Consider the following 15000-nt stretch of genomic DNA (forward strand, 5'->3'; position numbering starts at 1 on the left):
ACCTTCCCCGGGCACGGGCGGGGAGCGAGCGCCCCCAGCTCCATCGCTCCGGGGGTAATAGGCCGGCGTCTGTCACACTTAGCCCGAATATGAGCACCTTCCCCGGGCACGGGCGGTGCCAAGCGTCCCCTAAGTTTGCCCAAATGGAAGCTCCGGAGGAGGAGTGCGGGCGTGTGTCACACTTGGCCCGAATAGGAGCACCTTCCCCGGGCACAGGCGGTGCCAAGCGGCCCCTAAGTTTGCCCAAATGGAAGCTCCGGTGGAGGAGTGCATGCTGCATGACAGTGAAGCCGAATAGGAGCACCTTCCCCGGGCACGGGCGGTGCCAAGCGGCCCCTAAGTTTGCCCAAATGGAAGCTCCGGAGGAGGAGTGCATGCTGCCTGACAGTGAAGCCGAATATGAGCACCTTCCCCGGGCACAGGCGGTGCCAAGCGGCCCCTAAGTCTACCCTCATGGAAGCTCCGGAGGAGGAGTGCGGGCGTGTGTCACACATGGCCCGAATAGGAGCACCTTCCCCGGGCACAGGCGGTGCCAAGCGGCCCCTAAGTTTGCCCAAATGGAAGCTCCGGAGGAGGAGTGCATGCTGCCTGACAGTGAAGCCGAATATGAGCACCTTCCCCGGGCACAGGCGGTGCCAAGCGGCCCCTAAGTTTGCCCTAATGGAAGCTCCGGGGGAGGAGTGCGGGCGTGTGTCACACTTAGCCCGGAGAGGAGCACCTTCCCCGGGCACAGGCGGTGCCAAGCGGCCCCTAAGTTTGCCCTTATGGAAGCTCCGGAGGATGAGTGCATGCTGCCTGACAGTGAAGCCGAATATGAGCACCTTCCCCGGGCACAGGCGGTGCCAAGCGGCCCCTAAGTTTGCCCTAATGGAAGCTCCGGGGGAGGAGTGCGGGCGTGTGTCACACTTAGCCCGGAGAGGAGCACCTTCCCCGGGCACAGACGGTGCCAAGCGGCCCCTAAGTTTGCCCTTATGGAAGCTCCGGAGGAGGAGTGCGGGCGTGTGTCACACTTGGCCCGAATATGAGCACCTTCCCCGGGCACAGGCGGTGCCAAGCGGCCCCTAAGTTTGCCCAAATGGAAGCTCCGGAGGAGGAGTGCGGGCGTGTGTCACACTTGGCCCGAATATGAGCACCTTCCCCGGGCACAGGCGGTGCCAAGCGGCCCCTAAGTTTGCCCAAATGGAAGCTCCGGAGGAGGAGTGCGGGCGTGTGTCACACTTGGCCCGAATATGAGCACCTTCCCCGGGCACAGACGGTGCCAAGCGGCCCCTAAGTTTGCCCAAATGGAAGCTCCGGAGGAGGAGTGCATGCTGCCTGACAGTGAAGCCGACTATGAGCACCTTCCCCGGGCACAGGCGGTGCCAAGCGGCCCCTAAGTCTACCCTCATGGAAGCTCCGGAGGAGGAGTGCGGGCGTGTGTCACACTTGGCCCGAATATGAGCACCTTCCCCGGGCACAGACGGTGCCAAGCGGCCCCTAAGTTTGCCCAAATGGAAGCTCCGGAGGAGGAGTGCACGCTGTGTGACAGTGAAGCCGAATATGAGCACCTTCCCCGGGCACAGGCGGTGCCAAGCGGCCCCTAAGTCTACCCTTATGGAAGCTCCGGAGGAGGAGTGCGGGCGTGTGTCACACTTGGCCCGAATAGGAGCACCTTCCCCGGGCACAGACGGTGCCAAGCGGCCCCTAAGTTTGCCCTTATGGAAGCTCCGGAGGAGGAGTGCATGCTGTGTGACAGTGAAGCCGAATAGGAGCACCTTCCCCGTGCACAGGCGGTGCCAAGCGGCCCCTAAGTTTGCCCTAATGGAAGCTCCGGAGGAGGAGTGCGGGCGTGTGTCACACTTGGCCCGAATAGGAGCACCTTCCCCGGGCACAGACGGTGCCAAGCGGCCCCTAAGTTTGCCCAAATGGAAGCTCCGGAGGAGGAGTGCATGCTGCCTGACAGTGAAGCCGAATATGAGCACCTTCCCCGGGCACAGGCGGTGCCAAGCGGCCCCTAAGTTTGCCCTAATGGAAGCTCCGGAGGAGGAGTGCGGGCGTGTGTCACACTTAGCCCGGAGAGGAGCACCTTCCCCGGGCACAGGCGGTGCCAAGTGGCCCCTAAGTTTGCCCTAATGGAAGCTCCGGACAGTGAAGCCGAATATGAGCACCTTCCCCGGGCACAGGCGGTGCCAAGTGGCCCCTAAGTCTACCCTCATGGAAGCTCCGGAGGAGGAGTGCATGCTGTGTGACAGTGAAGCCGAATAGGAGCACCTTCCCCGGGCACAGACGGTGCCAAGCGGCCCCTAAGTTTGCCCTTATGGAAGCTCCGGAGGAGGAGTGCATGCTGTGTGACAGTGAAGCCGAATAGGAGCACCTTCCCCGGGCACAGACGGTGCCAAGCGGCCCCTAAGTTTGCCCTTATGGAAGCTCCGGAGGAGGAGTGCATGCTGTGTGACAGTGAAGCCGAATAGGAGCACCTTCCCCGGGCACAGACGGTGCCAAGCGGCCCCTAAGTTTGCCCTTATGGAAGCTCCGGAGGAGGAGTGCGGGCGTGTGTCACACTTGGCCCGAATATGAGCACCTTCCCCGGGCACAGACGGTGCCAAGCGGCCCCTAAGTCTACCCTCATGGAAGCTCCGGAGGAGGAGTGCGGGCGTGTGTCACACTTGGCCCGAATATGAGCACCTTCCCCGGGCACAGACGGTGCCAAGCGGCCCCTAAGTTTGCCCAAATGGAAGCTCCGGAGGAGGAGTGCACGCTGTGTGACAGTGAAGCCGAATATGAGCACCTTCCCCGGGCACAGGCGGTGCCAAGCGGCCCCTAAGTTTGCCCAAATGGAAGCTCCGGAGGAGGAGTGCATGCTGCCTGACAGTGAAGCCGAATATGAGCACCTTCCCCGGGCACAGACGGTGCCAAGCGGCCCCTAAGTTTGCCCAAATGGAAGCTCCGGAGGAGGAGTGCATGCTGCATGACAGTGAAGCCGAATAGGAGCACCTTCCCCGGGCACAGACGGTGCCAAGCGGCCCCTAAGTTTGCCCTAATGGAAGCTCCGGAGGAGGAGTGCATGCTGCCTGACAGTGAAGCCGAATATGAGCACCTTCCCCGGGCACAGGCGGTGCCAAGCGGCCCCTAAGTTTGCCCAAATGGAAGCTCCGGAGGAGGAGTGCATGCTGCCTGACAGTGAAGCCGAATATGAGCACCTTCCCCGGGCACAGGCGGTGCCAAGCGGCCCCTAAGTTTGCCCAAATGGAAGCTCCGGAGGAGGAGTGCGGGCGTGTGTCACACTTGGCCCGAATATGAGCACCTTCCCCGGGCACAGGCGGTGCCAAGCGGCCCCTAAGTTTACCCTCATGGAAACTCCGGAGGAGGAGGGCGGGCGTGTGTCACACTTGGCCCGAATATGAGGACCTTCCCCGGGCACAGGCCGTGCCAAGCGGCCCCTAAGTCTACCCTTATGGAAGCTCCGGAGGAGGAGTGCATGCTGCCTGACAGTGAAGCCGAATAGGAGCACCTTCCCCGGGCACAGACGGTGCCAAGCGGCCCCTAAGTTTGCCCTTATGGAAGCTCCGGAGGAGGAGTGCATGCTGTGTGACAGTGAAGCCGAATAGGAGCACCTTCCCCGGGCACAGACGGTGCCAAGCGGCCCCTAAGTCTACCCTTATGGAAGCTCCGGAGGAGGAGTGCGGGCGTGTGTCACACTTGGCCCGAATAGGAGCACCTTCCCCGGGCACAGACGGTGCCAAGCGGCCCCTAAGTTTGCCCTTATGGAAGCTCCGGAGGAGGAGTGCATGCTGTGTGACAGTGAAGCCGAATAGGAGCACCTTCCCCGTGCACAGGCGGTGCCAAGCGGCCCCTAAGTTTGCCCTAATGGAAGCTCCGGAGGAGGAGTGCGGGCGTGTGTCACACTTGGCCCGAATAGGAGCACCTTCCCCGGGCACAGACGGTGCCAAGCGGCCCCTAAGTTTGCCCAAATGGAAGCTCCGGAGGAGGAGTGCATGCTGCCTGACAGTGAAGCCGAATATGAGCACCTTCCCCGGGCACAGGCGGTGCCAAGCGGCCCCTAAGTTTGCCCTAATGGAAGCTCCGGGGGAGGAGTGCGGGCGTGTGTCACACTTAGCCCGGAGAGGAGCACCTTCCCCGGGCACAGGCGGTGCCAAGCGGCCCCTAAGTTTGCCCTTATGGAAGCTCCGGAGGATGAGTGCATGCTGCCTGACAGTGAAGCCGAATATGAGCACCTTCCCCGGGCACAGGCGGTGCCAAGCGGCCCCTAAGTTTGCCCTAATGGAAGCTCCGGGGGAGGAGTGCGGGCGTGTGTCACACTTAGCCCGGAGAGGAGCACCTTCCCCGGGCACAGACGGTGCCAAGCGGCCCCTAAGTTTGCCCTTATGGAAGCTCCGGAGGAGGAGTGCGGGCGTGTGTCACACTTGGCCCGAATATGAGCACCTTCCCCGGGCACAGGCGGTGCCAAGCGGCCCCTAAGTTTGCCCAAATGGAAGCTCCGGAGGAGGAGTGCGGGCGTGTGTCACACTTGGCCCGAATATGAGCACCTTCCCCGGGCACAGGCGGTGCCAAGCGGCCCCTAAGTTTGCCCAAATGGAAGCTCCGGAGGAGGAGTGCGGGCGTGTGTCACACTTGGCCCGAATATGAGCACCTTCCCCGGGCACAGACGGTGCCAAGCGGCCCCTAAGTTTGCCCAAATGGAAGCTCCGGAGGAGGAGTGCATGCTGCCTGACAGTGAAGCCGACTATGAGCACCTTCCCCGGGCACAGGCGGTGCCAAGCGGCCCCTAAGTCTACCCTCATGGAAGCTCCGGAGGAGGAGTGCGGGCGTGTGTCACACTTGGCCCGAATATGAGCACCTTCCCCGGGCACAGACGGTGCCAAGCGGCCCCTAAGTTTGCCCAAATGGAAGCTCCGGAGGAGGAGTGCACGCTGTGTGACAGTGAAGCCGAATATGAGCACCTTCCCCGGGCACAGGCGGTGCCAAGCGGCCCCTAAGTCTACCCTTATGGAAGCTCCGGAGGAGGAGTGCGGGCGTGTGTCACACTTGGCCCGAATAGGAGCACCTTCCCCGGGCACAGACGGTGCCAAGCGGCCCCTAAGTTTGCCCTTATGGAAGCTCCGGAGGAGGAGTGCATGCTGTGTGACAGTGAAGCCGAATAGGAGCACCTTCCCCGTGCACAGGCGGTGCCAAGCGGCCCCTAAGTTTGCCCTAATGGAAGCTCCGGAGGAGGAGTGCGGGCGTGTGTCACACTTGGCCCGAATAGGAGCACCTTCCCCGGGCACAGACGGTGCCAAGCGGCCCCTAAGTTTGCCCAAATGGAAGCTCCGGAGGAGGAGTGCATGCTGCCTGACAGTGAAGCCGAATATGAGCACCTTCCCCGGGCACAGGCGGTGCCAAGCGGCCCCTAAGTTTGCCCTAATGGAAGCTCCGGAGGAGGAGTGCGGGCGTGTGTCACACTTAGCCCGGAGAGGAGCACCTTCCCCGGGCACAGGCGGTGCCAAGTGGCCCCTAAGTTTGCCCTAATGGAAGCTCCGGACAGTGAAGCCGAATATGAGCACCTTCCCCGGGCACAGGCGGTGCCAAGTGGCCCCTAAGTCTACCCTCATGGAAGCTCCGGAGGAGGAGTGCATGCTGTGTGACAGTGAAGCCGAATAGGAGCACCTTCCCCGGGCACAGACGGTGCCAAGCGGCCCCTAAGTTTGCCCTTATGGAAGCTCCGGAGGAGGAGTGCATGCTGTGTGACAGTGAAGCCGAATAGGAGCACCTTCCCCGGGCACAGACGGTGCCAAGCGGCCCCTAAGTTTGCCCTTATGGAAGCTCCGGAGGAGGAGTGCATGCTGTGTGACAGTGAAGCCGAATAGGAGCACCTTCCCCGGGCACAGACGGTGCCAAGCGGCCCCTAAGTTTGCCCTTATGGAAGCTCCGGAGGAGGAGTGCGGGCGTGTGTCACACTTGGCCCGAATATGAGCACCTTCCCCGGGCACAGACGGTGCCAAGCGGCCCCTAAGTCTACCCTCATGGAAGCTCCGGAGGAGGAGTGCGGGCGTGTGTCACACTTGGCCCGAATATGAGCACCTTCCCCGGGCACAGACGGTGCCAAGCGGCCCCTAAGTTTGCCCAAATGGAAGCTCCGGAGGAGGAGTGCACGCTGTGTGACAGTGAAGCCGAATATGAGCACCTTCCCCGGGCACAGGCGGTGCCAAGCGGCCCCTAAGTTTGCCCAAATGGAAGCTCCGGAGGAGGAGTGCATGCTGCCTGACAGTGAAGCCGAATATGAGCACCTTCCCCGGGCACAGACGGTGCCAAGCGGCCCCTAAGTTTGCCCAAATGGAAGCTCCGGAGGAGGAGTGCATGCTGCATGACAGTGAAGCCGAATAGGAGCACCTTCCCCGGGCACAGACGGTGCCAAGCGGCCCCTAAGTTTGCCCTAATGGAAGCTCCGGAGGAGGAGTGCATGCTGCCTGACAGTGAAGCCGAATATGAGCACCTTCCCCGGGCACAGGCGGTGCCAAGCGGCCCCTAAGTTTGCCCAAATGGAAGCTCCGGAGGAGGAGTGCATGCTGCCTGACAGTGAAGCCGAATATGAGCACCTTCCCCGGGCACAGGCGGTGCCAAGCGGCCCCTAAGTTTGCCCAAATGGAAGCTCCGGAGGAGGAGTGCGGGCGTGTGTCACACTTGGCCCGAATATGAGCACCTTCCCCGGGCACAGGCGGTGCCAAGCGGCCCCTAAGTTTACCCTCATGGAAACTCCGGAGGAGGAGGGCGGGCGTGTGTCACACTTGGCCCGAATATGAGGACCTTCCCCGGGCACAGGCCGTGCCAAGCGGCCCCTAAGTCTACCCTTATGGAAGCTCCGGAGGAGGAGTGCATGCTGCCTGACAGTGAAGCCGAATAGGAGCACCTTCCCCGGGCACAGACGGTGCCAAGCGGCCCCTAAGTTTGCCCTTATGGAAGCTCCGGAGGAGGAGTGCATGCTGTGTGACAGTGAAGCCGAATAGGAGCACCTTCCCCGGGCACAGACGGTGCCAAGCGGCCCCTAAGTCTACCCTTATGGAAGCTCCGGAGGAGGAGTGCGGGCGTGTGTCACACTTGGCCCGAATAGGAGCACCTTCCCCGGGCACAGACGGTGCCAAGCGGCCCCTAAGTTTGCCCTTATGGAAGCTCCGGAGGAGGAGTGCATGCTGTGTGACAGTGAAGCCGAATAGGAGCACCTTCCCCGTGCACAGGCGGTGCCAAGCGGCCCCTAAGTTTGCCCTAATGGAAGCTCCGGAGGAGGAGTGCGGGCGTGTGTCACACTTGGCCCGAATAGGAGCACCTTCCCCGGGCACAGACGGTGCCAAGCGGCCCCTAAGTTTGCCCAAATGGAAGCTCCGGAGGAGGAGTGCATGCTGCCTGACAGTGAAGCCGAATATGAGCACCTTCCCCGGGCACAGGCGGTGCCAAGCGGCCCCTAAGTTTGCCCTAATGGAAGCTCCGGGGGAGGAGTGCGGGCGTGTGTCACACTTAGCCCGGAGAGGAGCACCTTCCCCGGGCACAGGCGGTGCCAAGCGGCCCCTAAGTTTGCCCTTATGGAAGCTCCGGAGGATGAGTGCATGCTGCCTGACAGTGAAGCCGAATATGAGCACCTTCCCCGGGCACAGGCGGTGCCAAGCGGCCCCTAAGTTTGCCCTAATGGAAGCTCCGGGGGAGGAGTGCGGGCGTGTGTCACACTTAGCCCGGAGAGGAGCACCTTCCCCGGGCACAGACGGTGCCAAGCGGCCCCTAAGTTTGCCCTTATGGAAGCTCCGGAGGAGGAGTGCGGGCGTGTGTCACACTTGGCCCGAATATGAGCACCTTCCCCGGGCACAGGCGGTGCCAAGCGGCCCCTAAGTTTGCCCAAATGGAAGCTCCGGAGGAGGAGTGCGGGCGTGTGTCACACTTGGCCCGAATATGAGCACCTTCCCCGGGCACAGGCGGTGCCAAGCGGCCCCTAAGTTTGCCCAAATGGAAGCTCCGGAGGAGGAGTGCGGGCGTGTGTCACACTTGGCCCGAATATGAGCACCTTCCCCGGGCACAGACGGTGCCAAGCGGCCCCTAAGTTTGCCCAAATGGAAGCTCCGGAGGAGGAGTGCATGCTGCCTGACAGTGAAGCCGACTATGAGCACCTTCCCCGGGCACAGGCGGTGCCAAGCGGCCCCTAAGTCTACCCTCATGGAAGCTCCGGAGGAGGAGTGCGGGCGTGTGTCACACTTGGCCCGAATATGAGCACCTTCCCCGGGCACAGACGGTGCCAAGCGGCCCCTAAGTTTGCCCAAATGGAAGCTCCGGAGGAGGAGTGCACGCTGTGTGACAGTGAAGCCGAATATGAGCACCTTCCCCGGGCACAGGCGGTGCCAAGCGGCCCCTAAGTTTGCCCTTATGGAAGCTCCGGAGGAGGAGTGCATGCTGTGTGACAGTGAAGCCGAATATGAGCACCTTCCCCGGGCACAGGCGGTGCCAAGCGGCCCCTAAGTTTGCCCAAATGGAAGCTCCGGAGGAGGAGTGCGGGCGTGTGTCACACTTGGCCCGAATAGGAGCACCTTCCCCGGGCACGGGCGGTGCCAAGCGGCCCCTAAGTTTGCCCAAATGGAAGCTCCGGAGGAGGAGTGCATGCTGCCTGACAGTGAAGCCGAATATGAGCACCTTCCCCGGGCACAGGCGGTGCCAAGCGGCCCCTAAGTCTACCCTCATGGAAGCTCCGGAGGAGGAGTGCGGGCGTGTGTCACACTTGGCCCGAATAGGAGCACCTTCCCCGGGCACAGACGGTGCCAAGCGGCCCCTAAGTTTGCCCTTATGGAAGCTCCGGAGGAGGAGTGCATGCTGCCTGACAGTGAAGCCGAATATGAGCACCTTCCCCGGGCACAGGCGGTGCCAAGCGGCCCCTAAGTCTACCCTCATGGAAGCTCCGGAGGAGGAGGGCGGGCGTGTGTCACACTTGGCCCGAAGAGGAGCACCTTCCCCGGGCACGGACGGTGCCAAGCGGCCCCTAAGTTTGCCCTTATGGAAGCTCCGGAGGAGGAGTGCATGCTGTGTGACAGTGAAGCCGAATAGAAGCACCTTCCCCGGGCACGGACGGTGCCAAGCGGCCCCTAAGTTTGCCCAAATGGAAGCTCCGGAGGAGGAGTGCATGCTGCCTGACAGTGAAGCCGAATATGAGCACCTTCCCCGGGCACAGGCGGTGCCAAGTGGCCCCTAAGTTTGCCCAAATGGAAGCTCCGGAGGAGGAGTGCGGGCGTGTGTCACACTTGGCCCGAATATGAGCACCTTCCCCGGGCACAGGCGGTGCCAAGCGGCCCCTAAGTTTGCCCTTATGGAAGCTCCGGAGGATGAGTGCATGCTGTGTGACAGTGAAGCCGAATATGAGCACCTTCCCCGGGCACAGGCGGTGCCAAGCGGCCCCTAAGTTTACCCTCATGGAAGCTCCGGAGGAGGAGGGCGGGCGTGTGTCACACTTGGCCCGAATAGGAGCACCTTCCCCGGGCACGGACGGTGCCAAGCGGCCCCTAAGTTTACCCTCATGGAAGCTCCGGAGGAGGAGGGCGGGCGTGTGTCACACTTGGCCCGAATAGGAGCACCTTCCCCGGGCACGGACGGTGCCAAGCGGCCCCTAAGTTTGCCCAAATGGAAGCTCCGGAGGAGGAGTGCATGCTGCCTGACAGTGAAGCCGAATATGAGCACCTTCCCCGGGCACAGGCGGTGCCAAGTGGCCCCTAAGTTTGCCCAAATGGAAGCTCCGGAGGAGGAGTGCGGGCGTGTGTCACACTTGGCCCGAATATGAGCACCTTCCCCGGGCACAGGCGGTGCCAAGCGGCCCCTAAGTTTGCCCTTATGGAAGCTCCGGAGGATGAGTGCATGCTGTGTGACAGTGAAGCCGAATATGAGCACCTTCCCCGGGCACGGGCGGTGCCAAGCGTCCCCTAAGTTTGCCCAAATGGAAGCTCCGGAGGAGGAGTGCGGGCGTGTGTCACACTTGGCCCGAATAGGAGCACCTTCCCCGGGCACAGGCGGTGCCAAGCGGCCCCTAAGTTTGCCCAAATGGAAGCTCCGGTGGAGGAGTGCATGCTGCATGACAGTGAAGCCGAATAGGAGCACCTTCCCCGGGCACAGGCGGTGCCAAGCGGCCCCTAAGTTTGCCCTTATGGAAGCTCCGGAGGATGAGTGCATGCTGTGTGACAGTGAAGCCGAATATGAGCACCTTCCCCGGGCACAGGCGGTGCCAAGCGGCCCCTAAGTTTGCCCTTATGGAAGCTCCGGAGGATGAGTGCATGCTGTGTGACAGTGAAGCCGAATAGGAGCACCTTCCCCGGGCACAGGCGGTGCCAAGCGGCCCCTAAGTTTACCCTCATGGAAGCTCCGGAGGAGGAGGGCGGGCGTGTGTCACACTTGGCCCGAATAGGAGCACCTTCCCCGGGCACGGACGGTGCCAAGCGGCCCCTAAGTTTGCCCAAATGGAAGCTCCGGAGGAGGAGTGCATGCTGCCTGACAGTGAAGCCGAATATGAGCACCTTCCCCGGGCACAGGCGGTGCCAAGTGGCCCCTAAGTCGGTAAAGGTTGAAATAAGTAAATAAATACAAAAAGGACGAGGGGGGGAAAAAAGGCAAAAACGTAGAAAATCCCCCCATTCATTTCAATGGGCTCGGCCGATTTGGGCTTGCGGGACCGCCGAGGGCACGCCGGAGGGCGGTTGAGTCGGTAAAAGTTGAAATAAATGAATAAATACAAAAAGGACGAGGGGGGGGGAAAAAAAAAGGCAAAAACGTATAAAATTCCCCCATTCATTTCAATGGGCTCGGCCGAATTGGGCTTGCGGGACCGCCGAGGGCACGCCGGAGGGCGGTTGAGTCGGTAAAAGTTGAAATAAATGAATAAATACAAAAAGAACGAGGGGGGGAAAAAAAGGCAAAAACGTATAAAATTCCCCCATTCATTTCAATGGGCTCGGCTAAAATGGGCCTGCAGTACTGCCGAGAGGCCGCCGGAGGACGCCCTAGTAGGCAAACGTTGATCCCCACACACGAGGGGTCAGTTAGGCGACCAGGGGTAGCGTTTAGGCGACCAGGGGTAGCGTTTAGGTGACCAGGGGAAGCGTTTAGGCGACCAGGGGTAGCGTTTAGGTGACCAGGGGTAGCGTTTAGGCGACCAGGGGTAGCGTTTAGGCGACCAGGGGTAGCGTTTAGGCGACCAGGGGTAGCTTTTAGGCGACCAGGGGTAGCTTTTAGGCGACCAGGGGTAGCGTTTAGGCGACCAGGGGCGTTGCAGTTCCGCCGAATTGCATTAGGGGCGCTGCAGTAGGCAAACGTTCTTCCCCCCTAGTCAGAGGGTCATTTGCCTACTTCCCAGGTTTACCCGGGTTTTCCAAAACACCTGGGGCACATTTTCAGGGATCACGTTTTTAGAAACAAAAATATTCATAATTTCTTCTAAGTCCCCTTTCCAGCGGGGAACTTTGAAACATTGTATCCGACCACTGAAGGCTGTTGGCGGGCACGGCGCGGCAAACAGCCCGCACTCAGGCATGGAGCTCCGGGGAAAGTTGCCTAATTTCTTCTAAGTCCCCTTTCCAGCGGGGAACTTTGAAACATTGTATCCGACCGTGGAAGGCTGTTGGCGGGCACGGCGCGGCTCATAGCCGGCCCTCGGGCACGGAGCTCCGGGTGAATTTTCACAAATTTCTTCTAAGTCCCCTTTCCAGCGGGGAACTTTGAAACATTGTATCCGACCGTGGAAGGCTGTTGGCGGGCACGGCGCGGCTCATAGCCGGCCCTCGGGCACGGAGCTCCGGGTGAATTTTACAAATTTCTTCTAAGTCCCCTTTCCAGCGGGGAACTTTGAAACATTGTATCCGACCGTGGAAGGCTGTTGGCGGGCACGGCGCGGCTCATAGCCGGCCCTCAGGCACGGAGCTCCGGGTGAATTTTCACAAATTTCTTCTAAGTCCCCTTTCCAGCGGGGAACTTTGAAACATTGTATCCGACCGTGGAAGGCTGTTGGCGGGCACGGCGCGGCTCATAGCCGGCCCTCGGGCACGGAGCTCCGGGTGAATTTTCACAAATTTCTTCTAAGTCCCCTTTCCAGCGGGGAACTTTGAAACATTGTATCCGACCGTGGAAGGCTGTTGGCGGGCACGGCGCGGCTCATAGCCGGCCCTCGGGCACGGAGCTCCGGGTGAATTTTCACAAATTTCTTCTAAGTCCCCTTTCCAGCGGGGAACTTTGAAACATTGTATCCGACCGTGGAAGGCTGTTGGCGGGCACGGCGCGGCTCATAGCCGGCCCTCAGGCACGGAGCTCCGGGTGAATTTTCACAAATTTCTTCTAAGTCCCCTTTCCAGCGGGGAACTTTGAAACATTGTATCCGACCAAAGGAAGGCTGTTGGCGGGCGCGGCGCGGCTCATAGCCGGCCCTCGGGCACGGAGCTCCGGGTGAATTTTACTCAATTCTTCTAAGTCCCCTTTCCAGCGGGGAACTTTCAAACATTGTATCCGACCACTGAAGGCTGTTGGCGGGCGCGGCGCGGCTCACAGCCCGCCATCAGGCACGGAGCTCCGGGGAAATTTGCCTCATTTCTTCTAAGTCCCCTTTCCAGCGGGGAACTTTCAAACATTGTATCCGACCAAAGGAAGGCTGTTGGCGGGCGCGGCGCGGCTCACAGCCCGCCCTCAGGCACGGAGCTCCGGTGAAATTTGCTCAATTCTTCTAAGTCCCCTTTCCAGCGGGGAACTTTGAAACATTGTATCCGACCAAAGGAAGGCTGTTGGCGGGCACGGCGCGGCTCATAGCCGGCCCTCGAGCACGGAGCTCCGGGGGAATTTGCCTCATTTCTTCTAAGTCCCCTTTCCAGCGGGGAACTTTGAAACATTGTATCCGACCAAAGGAAGGCTGTTGGCGGGCACGGCGCGGCTCATAGCCGGCCCTCGAGCACGGAGCTCCGGGGGAATTTGCCTCATTTCTTCTAAGTCCCCTTTCCAGCGGGGAACTTTGAAACATTGTATCCGACCAAAGGAAGGCTGTTGGCGGGCACGGCGCGGCTCATAGCCGGCCCTCGAGCACGGAGCTCCGGGGGAATTTGCCTCATTTCTTCTAAGTCCCCTTTCCAGCGGGGAACTTTGAAACATTGTATCCGACCACTGAAGGCTGTTGGCGGGCACGGCGCGGCTCATAGCCGGCCCTCGGGCACGGAGCTCCGGGTGAATTTGCCTCATTTCTTCTAAGTCCCCTTTCCAGCGGGGAACTTTGAAACATTGTATCCGACCGTGGAAGGCTGTTGGCGGGCACGGCGCGGCTCATAGCCGGCCCTCGGGCACGGAGCTCCGGGTGAATTTGCCTCATTTCTTCTAAGTCCCCTTTCCAGCGGGGAACTTTGAAACATTGTATCCGACCACTGAAGGCTGTTGGCGGGCGCGGCGCGGCTCACAGCCCGCCCTCAGGCACGGAGCTCCGGGGAAATTTGCCTCATTTCTTCTAAGTCCCCTTTCCAGCGGGGACCTTTCAAACATTGTATCCGACCACTGAAGGCTGTTGGCGGACGCGGCGCGGCTCACAGCCCGCCCTCAGGCACGGAGCTCCGGGGAAATTTGCCTCATTTCTTCTAAGTCCCCTTTCCAGCGGGGAACTTTCAAACATTGTATCCGACCACTGAAGGCTGTTGGCGGGCGCGGCGCGGCTCACAGCCCGCACTCAGGCACGGAGCTCCGGGGAAATTTGCCTCATTTCTTCTAAGTCCCCTTTCCAGCGGGGACCTTTCAAACATTGTATCCGACCACTGAAGGCTGTTGGCGGACGCGGCGCGGCTCACAGCCCGCCCTCAGGCACGGAGCTCCGGGGAAATTTGCCTCATTTCTTCTAAGTCCCCTTTCCAGCGGGGAACTTTCAAACATTGTATCCGACCACTGAAGGCTGTTGGCGGGCGCGCGGCTCACAGCCCGCACTCAGGCACGGAGCTCCGGGGAAATTTGCCTCAATCCTCTTTCCATCAGGGACCTCCTTCAAATTTGCCATCATTCTTCTAGTCCCCTTTCCAAGCGGGACCCTTTCAAACATTGTAATCCACTACCAAAGACTTTTCAAGCCCGCCTCATCAAGCCGCCCTCAGGCACGCTCCGGGAAATTTGCCTCATTTCTTCTAAGTCCCCTTTCCAAGCGGGGACCTTTCAAACATTGTTATCCGACCACTGAAGGCTGTTGGCGGAAACGCGCGCGGCTCACAGCCCGCCGGGATTCATTCTCTAAGTCCTCCTTAGGCGACCCCAGGATCGTCTATGACCACTTTAGGCGACCAGGGGTTGACAATTATGTTAGGCGACCAGGGGTGACTTTTAGGCGACCAGGGGTGAGGTTTAGGCGACCAGGGGTGAGGTTTAGGCTGACCAGGGGTAGCGTTAGGCGTCAGGGGCGTTGCAGTTCCGCCGAATTGCATTAGGGGCGCTGCAGTAGGCAAACGTTTTTACCCCTAGTCAGAGGGTCATTTGCCTACTTCCCAGGTTTACCCGGGTTTTCCAAAACACCTGGGGCACATTTTTAGGAACCACGTTTTTAGAAACAAAAATTCTTCTATGTCCACCTCCGTGAAAGAAATTGCCCAATGGTTCCCGCGGAAGAGAGCTGCCAGGCGGACGCATACTGCAATAACGGCCGCCCTGGCGCTCTGGTGGATGTTATCCTCGAAATTTCTTCTATGTGCCCATTCCAGCGGGCAACTTGCGAACAATGGTGTCCGACCATGGAAGGCTGTTGGCGGACGCGGCGCGGCTCACAGCCCGCCCTCAGGCACGGAGCTCCGGGGGAATTTTCCCCTCATTTCTTCTAAGTCCCCATTCCAGCGGGGAGCTTGCAAACGTGGTATCCGACCACTGAAGGCTGTTGGCGGGCACGGCCCCACCAGCGCAACACGGCACTTCCTATGACTCGGGTCCGACGCAGGAGGAGCGGTCCTCCCGGCCCCGCCACACGGCACTTCCTATGACTCGGGTCCGACGCAGGAGGAGCGGTCCTCCCGGCCC

This window comes from Idiotropiscis lumnitzeri, unplaced genomic scaffold, assembly GCF_059441095.1.
Source record: "Idiotropiscis lumnitzeri isolate Australia: NSW breed Sydney's pygmy pipehorse unplaced genomic scaffold, RoL_Ilum_1.0 HiC_scaffold_283, whole genome shotgun sequence".
In the NCBI taxonomy this organism is placed as follows: Eukaryota; Metazoa; Chordata; class Actinopteri; order Syngnathiformes; family Syngnathidae; genus Idiotropiscis; species Idiotropiscis lumnitzeri.